Consider the following 10,500-nt stretch of genomic DNA (forward strand, 5'->3'; position numbering starts at 1 on the left):
GAGCGGCCTATAGGTCAAGGGTTAAAGCCTACCACTGTGATATTCTCCGTGAAAAAAAGGTTTTCTTGGCCAGGAGGATTGAGGCCGCCTCAAACTCATGCAAGGAGATCTTTGCGGTAGTTAGGGAGTTTATGGCCCCCAGATCCAACCTGCCCCAAGGGGTTCCATCTGAGTTGTGGGTCTGTAACCTGGCCAGATTTTTCACGGATAAGATTAAGTCCATTCAGGACTCCTTCGCAGTGGGCTCAGCCGTGGTGCATGCGAGCGTGGTGGTGGGACCGGTGTGGCGGCCTTCACAGGCTGCGGTCCTCGCAGAGTTTCCACCTATTTCCACCGATGCTTCCTTGGCGCTTCTGGCCAATCTTAAGTCGGGTTCGCCATTAGATCCTTGCCCGGCCAAATTTTTGGCTAAGATGGCGACTGTGGTCAACCCTGTGGTCAACCCACTTGTGAATTTGTCTCTGAGGGAGGGGCAGGTTCCATCGCCCTGGAAAAGGGCGATGGTGATCCCCCTCCTCAAGAAGCCTGGGCTGGACTCGGAGGTATTGGCCAATTACAGGCCGATCTCCCTCCTTCCGGCGCTGGCCAAGATCACGGAGAAGCATGTGCACGGCGTTCTTTCCAGCTTTCTTGAGTCCAGTGATCTGCTACACCCTTCACAGTCCGGTTTCCGTCCTAATTTAAGTACGGAGACGGCACTGTTGGAGGTGTCTGAGATCATTAGGGAGACGCTGGACTCTGGTGGTCGCGCTATGCTTGTCATGCTCGATCTCTCGGCGGCCTTTGACACCGTCCCCCACGAGATGCTTCTCGCCAGACTTTATGACATCGGTCTGAGGGGGACGGTGTTGGATTGGTTTTCATCTTTCCTGGAGGGCCGCCGACAAACGGTCTGGGCCTCTCCGAGCTCCGCCGAGATGCCGCCATTGGGAGTCGGTGTTCCGCAGGGATCTGTGTTGAGCCCGACTCTCTTTAACATCTTTATGACACCTCTGGCGGCACTGGTGGAGTCTTCTGGGGCCCAGATCGTTTCCTACGCCGATGACACGCAGCTGCTTTTCGCGTGTGGGAAGGATCAGGCTTTTGATGGGGAGAACATCCGGGGCTGCTTGGAGTCGGTCTTTAGCTGGTTCCAGTCGAATGGCCTTAAGGCCAATTCAGATAAATCGGAGGTGTTGTTTTTTGGCGGCTCCCTCGACCCTGATTGGCGGGCCTGGTGGCCGTCGGATATGTGTCCCCCTGCCCTGGCTTCGCTGGTGGCAAAGAATTTGGGTGTAAAGATGGATAATAGCCTGACACTGGTGCCACATGTTCGTGGTCTAACGGGCACTTGCTTCGGGTTACTCAAGATGCTCCGGAGGTTTTTGCCTCTGCTCTCGGAAGAGCACAGAAAGATCACTGTACAGGCCTTGGTTGGTTCCAGATTGGACTATGCTAATGTCCTGTACAGTGGTCTCCCGGACTATCTTGTTCAGCGGCTGCAGGCTGTGCAGAACGCTGCAGCTCGCGCTATTTTTGGCCTCCATAGGCGAGTTGGAGCCTCCGGTTTGTTGCAGTCGCTTCATTGGCTGCCCATCCGGAAGCGGATCATGTTTAAAGTTCTGACGCTGGCGCATAAAGCGCTTTTTGGCGTGGGCGCGAAATACCTCCAACGCAGGCTCGCCTTCTACCGCCCTGCCAGATCCTTGCGATCCGAATCTCTGTTCTTGGCTGTGGTTCCTCGAATTAGGAAGGCACGCTCTGGAGGGCGCTCCTTTAGTCTGAGGGCCCCTCAGTTGTGGAACACCCTCCCTTTGGCCCTACGGTCCTCTATTAATCTGCTTCACTTTAGGAAGAGCCTGAAGACCTGGCTTTTTAACCTTTAGTATTTCTGCTGTTGTTTTTTTTCAGTTGTTCGCTGTATGGTGTTATGTTTTTTATTCTGAGCTGCCTTGATAAAGCGCCGGGACACTCCTTTGGAGTAGCCGTGCGCTATAAAAATAAATGTATAACATAACATAACATAACAAAGTGTCTAGTCCTTGGTATACTTAATCCCTCAAAATAACAAAACTGGAATGCAAACGTAAAGAGAGGCAATGGTGGGCGGCCTACCGCCAAGAAGCAAAAGCAGAATATGAAGCAGGGAAGTACCATAAAGAAATCAAATTAGCAAAAAGGCTTACTTCAAGGCCAAAATCTTAAACATGGGCAACTATTCTAGGGAAATTTTTAAAATTGTTAACTCTTTAGTCTCACCTGAAGTAGGTTCTAACCATAAACCTCAACACTCAATACACGCAAGTAATTCACAGGCATAACAAGATGCCGGCAACATTATCCGCAGCCGGCAATAACGAGATAATGAGCCCGAGTGCATTTGACAATAAGAACATGAGCTGTGGTTGTTGCAAAACCCTTTAAATTTGTGTGCTTTTTTATAATACTATGCTTTGTCTCCATGTATTTTAGAAACGCGAGTCCGCGGTCAAGGGGCAAGCAATTCTGAACTATCCGAGGCAATACATACCAACCAATACCGAGGGTTGAGGTATGCTGTAAGTGAGCAACCCTTACGGTAAATATGAGTCACTGAGGTTCTGCAGTCACATATTTTAAGCAATCCAGTGAAGTTACAAATCGCTCTCATGAGTGTGTGTATCACCTATATTAGTAATGGGAGCGCCATACTGAATGTGTGTGTTTTTTAACTGTGTTTCCCTCAGGTGCTGACAGACATAACACTGGTCAGGACTAGCAAAGCAGAGAGGCCAGTCGACCCTAGCCCTGAAGAAGTTGCCGCTAATTTAAACAGGCAACGAAACATGTTGGTTTTTATTGGACAGACACACAGCACAGAATAAAGTTCCATATAGCTAGTGTGGTCTTGCCCGGTTTTAATTGGGAGTGATGTGAGTCCTGATCAGACTCAGTCTCCCTTGTCCTTTTGGGGTCGACACTCACTTTATTATTTATTGGAACATAGACACAGTTTAGATTATCAGTTCCACTAGACACCAGTTAGTTAAGGTTTACATTAGAACTTTTGATTCATTCTTTTTCTTTAATTTGGACGGCAGTGGCCTATGATGAGAATGTGAGGTAGCAGGCGAGTACCTGTCTGCACATCCTCGTTGGGGTTACTTCCGTGAGGCACTGCCGGCCCTCTCACTTTTTTGCACTTCTCTCCTGGCGGTATCTGAACAGGTACCACATTATAGGGACCTGTTGAGCCTTTCTTTCTCTCACACATATTGGGGAAATAGATTACCAGGGAAACACTGTTGTTAATACACTTTGACACTTAGGAGTTTCAAGAGCTAGTGACACTAGACCCACCTGGCGACTGGCAAGTAGTGCCGCATAGATGGTACAAATTGAAATAGGCTTTGTAAGTACCAGGGTCTCTGAGTAGGATGTGTTCACTGTGCGTAGAAAGATAAGAATCATTGTTCAAGGCAGGTCTTGTTGCGTATATGGTTATGAGTGGGGGGCGACCTGCCTTTCAGACCCCCTTGGCTCCAGTTCTGTTGAAGTCTAACCATAAACCCCCTTCCCAGGAATGGTGTGAATCACTCGCTCTTTTCTTGCATAAGAAGAAAGCTACTATTGAGGCCAGTCTCCCACATCCTGGAGCTGAAAGTAGCACTTTGGGCCCTAGCACAGAGGTAGCAGCCCACAATGAGAAAGAGAATATGTCAGAGATTTGTCAAGATCCTACTCCATCAGCCTTCATCATTAAAGCTGAAGCTAAATTCATGAACTCCTTTTGTCCCATCTCCATGGAAGACTCTCTGCTAGCTTTAAGTTGCCTCACATCAGGCTCACCCTCTGGTCCAGGCCCTCTCCTTTATCCTATCTCACGGGGCAGAGGATATCAACCCGTTGGTGAATCAGTTGCTTGATATCTCCCTCTCGTCAGCTACTGTACCAATAAAATGGAAACAAGCGAAAATCGTACCACTTCTAAAAACAAACCAGGCAGACCCCTCTGATCCAACCAACTATAGACCCATCTCTTTCCTCCCAGCCTTCTCAAAAGTGATGGAGAAGCATGTTAACAATCGAATTTCTTCATATCTTGAAAGAAATAACCTTCTACATGCTAGCCAAGCTGGTTTTCGCCCTAACCACAGTACCGAAACAGCTCTGCTGGAGGTTGTCGACTCCATACAACTTAGCCTAGAAGTGGGTGATAGGGCACTGCTGCTTTTTGTAGATCTTTTGGCTGCATTCGATACGATCTCTCATCACATCATCTTAGCTTGTCTCCACTCAGTAGAAATTAGGGGGCTGGCCTTGGAGAGGCTCGCATCTTTTCTGGAGGAGCGAGGACAAGGGGTATGGTGCCACCCTTTTTCTGCCAACACCCGTAATCTAAGGGTAGGAGTGCCACATGGCTCTGCCCTGAGCCTGACTCTATTTATGTAATGCTGGGAAGACAGAGCTTCTCTTCTTTGGTCCAGAGGCTGAGACACCGTGGCAGTCCTTTTGTCCATCACATCCCCCCTCCTGCACCCCTCCCCACTAACCCAAAATCTGGTGTCGGAAAACTTGGCCTTTAAATTTAATGGGCAACTGCTATTTCGTTCCCAAGTCAACTCAGTGGCAGGCACTTGTTTTGCTCTACTTCGACTACTTTGGAAATTTCGATTTCTGCTGTCTTTTACGGCTAGACAACAAATGATTCAAGCCCTGATAATTTCATGACTTGACTATGGAAGCGGACTCTATTCAGGCCTGCTCAAATACCTGATTGATAGGCTGCAGCTGGTTCAGAATGCCGCGGAGCGAACAATTTTCGGGCTCCCCTGTAATTCCTATGCGTCATGTCTTCTTAAGATTCGTCACTGGCACCCGGTGAGGAAGAGGATTATTTTTAAAACACTACTTGTGACCCAGAAAGCCCTCACGGAACTGGCCCAGGCTACTTGCAGGACAGCATTAAGTTCCACACCCCCCAGAGAAACCTTTGTTCTGTAAATCTTTGTCTCGCCAGAATTCCACGAATCAGAAAGGCAATATCATGGGGTAGAGCCCCCTCTTTTTTAGGCCCCTCCCTCTGGAATAAACTTCCACTGACACTCAGATGCATCAAGGCGACTCCTGTGTTTCAGAAAAAAACTTAAGACCTGGCTTTTTTCAAGTCCTGAGGTCTTCCCTCCTATTCCCCCGCTAGTACCCTCTCTGCAATAGCGCCAAGACACTCCTTGGAGTAACAGCTGCGCTTTATAAATAACCCCACATAGACATAGACTCCAGTGATTGGGGACTGAATTTATTTTAACAATAGGGTCAATGGTGACAATTGTTTCTTTTGCAGACTTCTCCCAAGGGTACAAGCACAAAGATGGGCACCCTTGAACACCAGTAGGATGCTGCCAACTGTGTGTCGTGCAGTAGCTTGATGAGAAGGCAGACACTACTAAATACTCTGAATGATGCTAATGCAGTTTTGGTGCATTACCAGCCCAGCAGTACTCTGCTGGTGGACCAAATAAAACATGTCAAGCACCCCCACTAGGTTTGCCTATTGCCAAGACTTCTGGGTAAAAAACAGATGGGCGGGTCCAAAAAAGTTGGCATAGAGTTGGATTGCACACTGCGGCACAGCACAGGTGTTTTGCCCCTACAGGGACCCTAAGTAGACATGTCCAGGAGCAAAGGACGTGTGTATCTGAAGTTGGTGCAACTGATACTGTACAGCACATGCTCTTCCCCTGTTCATGGCTGAGGCACCTAAAGCTGCAACGGAGATGACGTCAGGGGCCACTTTCATACCAGGGCACTTGTACAATTCCTTGTACACGCCAGGAAAAAGGAAGGCATTTTTATTAAACGGTGTTTTTTAATCAATGTTGATTACTTAAAAATAATGTTTAAGCATAAATTGATGGAAGAAATTGTGTTTTAAGAAAGTGATGAAATCAGATTTGGAACGTGCATACATGTCATGATGTATTTGTAAGGTAAAAGCCAAACAAAGAATAATAATTCTGTGGGAACAGGAGAAACTGTCAGCGCAACACTGCTCATATATATTCGTGAGCTTTTGCTTTAAAGTTATTTGGAGTAACCCGGCGATGACATCTGCATGCTTGAGGAACAATCATTGTCAAAGCCAATAGGTCTCGCTTGCATACTGAGTCTGCACTAAAACATTAAAAAAGACAGCTCGGTGAAGAAAAGCAAATAAGCACCGCACACAATGCTTTTGCACGATAAAGAATTTCATGTGTGATTATTGAGTGTACTTTTGAGATGTTAAATTTTCCTCCATGCATTACAATGCAAGCACTCCATAGGCGATATAATGACACTCCACACAGCCAATAGCAAGAGGTGAGAGATACCTACTGCTCAGGGCGCAGCCATAACCCTCTCTATGTATATTTTAATATAAAGGTACCAATAGGTCTTGCACATGCAGTTGTTGCTGTCAATCCAGGCCTAAAAAAAGGACAGCCTTTTCTGTGACAGAGTGAAAGGGGAACTTATTCGGGAGGGAAATTCTGCTTCGAGTAAACAAAATGTTCTTTGAGTACTCGAGTGAATTTTGTTTTCACAACAATAATAAACATTTACAGTTCGAAGGCATGATACCTTGATTTAGGCTACAATCAATGTGGCCGCAAAAAACCCTTTCTCCTTTCTTTAAAAAAAACTTACCATACCGCTTGAAAGGGAACATGGAAGTGGGTCAAACACATCTTTCATTTTAAACCATATCATATTTTTATAAGATCTTGTCAGAGATATTGCACAATTTCCGAGACGACCTAAGTGTGTAAAAGCTTGCTTTGATGGGACAAGTCTGTGCTTAGAAACATTACTCCCACTTGGCTCATCGTCATCAACTTCCATAACTGTGCTTTCCGTGTAATGAACGTAGAAAATGCTACACCCACCTTATAATCCATAACACCTGTCTTTTTTGGACCTTCCTTCCTTCCTTCCTTCCTTCTTTCTACCTGTAGGACATTCTTCCCGGAACAACAGCCCTATATGCCTACCCTCAAATCCTTTTCTAGCCTATAAGTTTATCTTCAAAGCCCTCTCACATGCCAGGTAGGAGGAACCAGGGTTAGCAGCTGCTACCCCTAGTGGGCACCGCCTTTGCTACCTCTGATGCCAGAGTCATGAAGGCAGCAGCAAGAACAAACAGTAAGCAGGACACTCAGAGAATTGTTTACTCTTTACAGTTCAAACACCATGCCCTTACTTTACCCTTCCCTAGGAAATAGAACACTTTTGAGTGGTGAAAGGTGGGACAAGGGTTCAGCTCTATAGTAAGACTGAAGAGGGAAGGGGGGTGGGGTGGGGGGTGGGGGGTGTGGTGTGTGTGTGCATGTGTGTGTGTGTGTGTGTGTGTGTGTGTGTTGTCACTTCTTCCTCTAACATTTTTGGTGAATTGATGTTCATGACCCCCCAGTATTTCTAACTCACTCTGAACCTACCAATTCTTCTTTCCCCTTTCTGAACTTCTAAACATCCTCTCTTTTCGGGGATCCACTGGTCCTTCAGAGCCTATTGGTTGAACAGCTTCATGATCTAGCCTGTCCACCGTACGACAGCACCAAACTTCCTGCCGGAAACCATCAATATAAATAAACTCTTGACACCCCCCAGATGACACCCCTGGTTTACCTATCACACCGGTGATTGTTTAATACGCTTCACATCAGATGCCGCTGCTATGATCAGCCCCACCACACAAAGAACCTTCTTAACATATCCCACGATCCTGAGCCGCAGGGCGGGAGGATGCTGCCTTCCACCCACGAGGACCTCAATGGATCCGACTGGAAGGGAAACGCGTGAATGACGGGTACCAAACTCCGCAGACCTTTGTTATACACCAAAATGGAAAATAAAGGGGCATATTATCAAGACAGGCGATAAAATTATCGCCGCTTTAGCGGCAGAAAACTGCCGCTAAAACTGTGATAATGGGCTTGATAATATGCTCTATGGAATTCCGATTGAAGCCCGTGTTAGATGTGAAGGACATCAAACCTGAGCTTCAATTGGAATTCCATAGAGCATATTATGAAGCCCAATATCGCTGTTTTAGGGGCAGTTTTCTGCCGCCAAAGCGGCGATAATCGCCTGTCTTGATAATGTGCCCCGAAGTCTTTAAATGGAAAACTCCAATACTGTGCACCATATCGCAGTTTAAATGTTCCTTTCTAATCACAGACACTGGTTTTCTGACAATAGCAAAAACAACTACCACATATGATATTGTGTGATGCAAAACGTTCGCTTTTTTTATTCTTCGAAGAAGAAGAATTCCCCACACTGTCTCCAGCAGATGTGGCAAGAGTCAGACGGCGCTTCTGTAAGGCTGCCCGGGGGGGGGTTGCGCAGCGGCCCGCCCCTTTGAGGGCGGCCGCCTTAGTGCCACAGGAAGGCACAGGGGTGGGAGGTCGTGTCCCTGGGATGGACCAAGGGAGACCCCAGCAGATAGCTGCTTCCGGCGGGGAGGAGCCAGGGGGGTACATATTCTGTCTCCGCCCCCTCCTCGCCCTCTTGTCCGCTCGTTCGCCTTGCAGCCCGGTCGTCGCGTGCTCAGCAGCCTCGGAGCTCCTCGCTTGCGGTGAGTTGCCTGCCTCCTCTCCCCGCCCCGGCCCGGTCCCTGGGCAGTACCAGGTGACGGGGCCCTGTGGTCGGAATACCACGGGCGGGGGGGGGTTGCGGCACGAAGCCAGGCCCAAGTCGTCGGCCAGAGCTTGTGAGTGCTGCGGGGGAGGGGCGTTCGCTTTGCCGGTCGCAGCTCCACCGTCGTGCGCCTTGGAGCCTCATGTTGCGGTGAGTCTTCTACCCCCTCTCCCCGCCCCGGCCTTGTCCCTGGTCAGCGCCAGTCGACTGGGCCCCGTGGTCTGAATACCACGGGGTGGGGGGGTGCGGGTGCCGGGCCAGGCTCAAGTCCCGGCCTGGGAGTTTGCGCGTACGGCGGGGGGTGGGGGCACGCAGGTGTAGCAGATCGATCGGGCATCGCAGGCCACCAGAGCTCATGATTTGTGCAGGTAGCTCTCGGAGTCTTCTCGATGATTGGAATGGGCATTTCTTGCTGCCGACTTGTGATAAAAAAGATAGGTCGCGCACACGTCCGGTGTTCCTGGTGTGTGGAAGGGTGTCCCAGTGGGCAGGACAGGCGGCTTCAATCTGGGGTTCCAGGTTCGGGCCTCAGCGTAGGCGTTATAGGGAGAGGCGGTGTGGCCTCGAGAACGCCCGCGCCATCGAGGGCAAATCCCTCAGTTTCCGGAGGCAGCGCGTCTGAATGTGTATGCGCATTCGGTGGCATGTAAAGCGCTCCTTCACTGTCGGCCCCGGCAGGGCTGGATTTAGGACGGTGCGACCGTGGTGCTAACTACTTGGGGGCGCCGGGTTTGGGAGTTCATTAGCCCTTTGAAGCACCGGAGGCAGCGTCGCTTTCCGCGGCGATTACCAGGTCTCACATGTGGGTCAAGATAACTCGTGATTAATTTTCTTCCGGGAGAGAAATCAGCATTTTGTGGAGTTGAGGTTTCGATTAAGGGGAAGTTAGTGCAGAGGGTCGATGTCCCTGATAAGAACGTATGCCAAGTAGATTACAGAGTGCATTTGATGTAAATAGGTCAGCAGGTTACTGTTTTCAAAGGAGGCGCCCCTTGTTACTTGCAAGTTATAACTTAAGTCCGTATATGTGTTGTAAAGGCCACTAGGACCTCTTCCATCCTTGTGACGGGGAATGCTACCTCCCCTTTCATACATTACTATGCGTACATACCAGCATGAGAGGTAACTGGTGCTAAGAACGCGCTATGCTGCCCGATCCGGGTCAAGCTCGCGCTATGCAAACTCCCGCCTCCCAAAATTAACCCTTTTTCCAACAGTAATCCATGTTCTATTAATGTATGGTTAGCGGTGTGTATGCTGTTATAGGATGAACGTTTATAGTTCACGGTTGAATATACGGACTTTAAGGCACGGTCACTTACTACGTGGCGTCTAACCATGTTTTATGCGCAGCAGGCATGATGCGCGCTTTTATTAATTCCACTGTGGGCTAGAGAGGCCGGGTCAGGGGCCCCCTCCTTTCTGGGTCGGCACAGTATGTGCTGGGTTAAGGGGCACTGAAGCGAATTATGCGGTGTGTTCCACAGCTCCAGGGTTGAGTCATCCTGTTCATGCCTGCTGCGGGGGCTCGCCCCCCCCCTTTTTGTGCTTCCAAAGCCCGAGCGCACAGGCGATATTCCCCTTAGCAGATTACATCGCCACCGCTGAGAAACTGCTCAGTCTGGGACCCAATACACTTGGGGTCAGGATGGCCGAGTGGTCTAAGTCGCTGCGTTAAGGCCGCAGTCTCTTCTGGAGGCGTGGGTTCGATTCCCACCTCTGACAAAAAACTTGAATTCCATTTTAATAGAAACCCTTTTAAAAATCATAAGCTCTTGCCTAACTCGAGACCTAAAAGCAGGTCTCGTTCTGATTTTCTACTGGGCAAAGCCATGCGCTAAGTCGAGAGAGATGGGTCTA

The 10,500-nt window shown here is 48.9% G+C and overlaps 1 non-coding gene across 1 annotated transcript; it reads right to left on the reverse strand.

The window, feature by feature from the left end:
• Nucleotides 1-9,616: 9,616 nt before the first annotated feature.
• Nucleotides 9,617-9,738, reverse strand: LOC146789332 (U6atac minor spliceosomal RNA). The gene has a single exon (XR_014970308.1). It is a non-coding gene; the product is annotated as a U6atac minor spliceosomal RNA (small nuclear RNA).
• Between the last annotated feature and the right edge of the window lie 762 nt (nt 9,739-10,500).

This window comes from Triturus cristatus, chromosome 10 (genome assembly GCF_964204655.1).
Source record: "Triturus cristatus chromosome 10, aTriCri1.1, whole genome shotgun sequence".
In the NCBI taxonomy this organism is placed as follows: domain Eukaryota; kingdom Metazoa; phylum Chordata; class Amphibia; order Caudata; family Salamandridae; genus Triturus; species Triturus cristatus.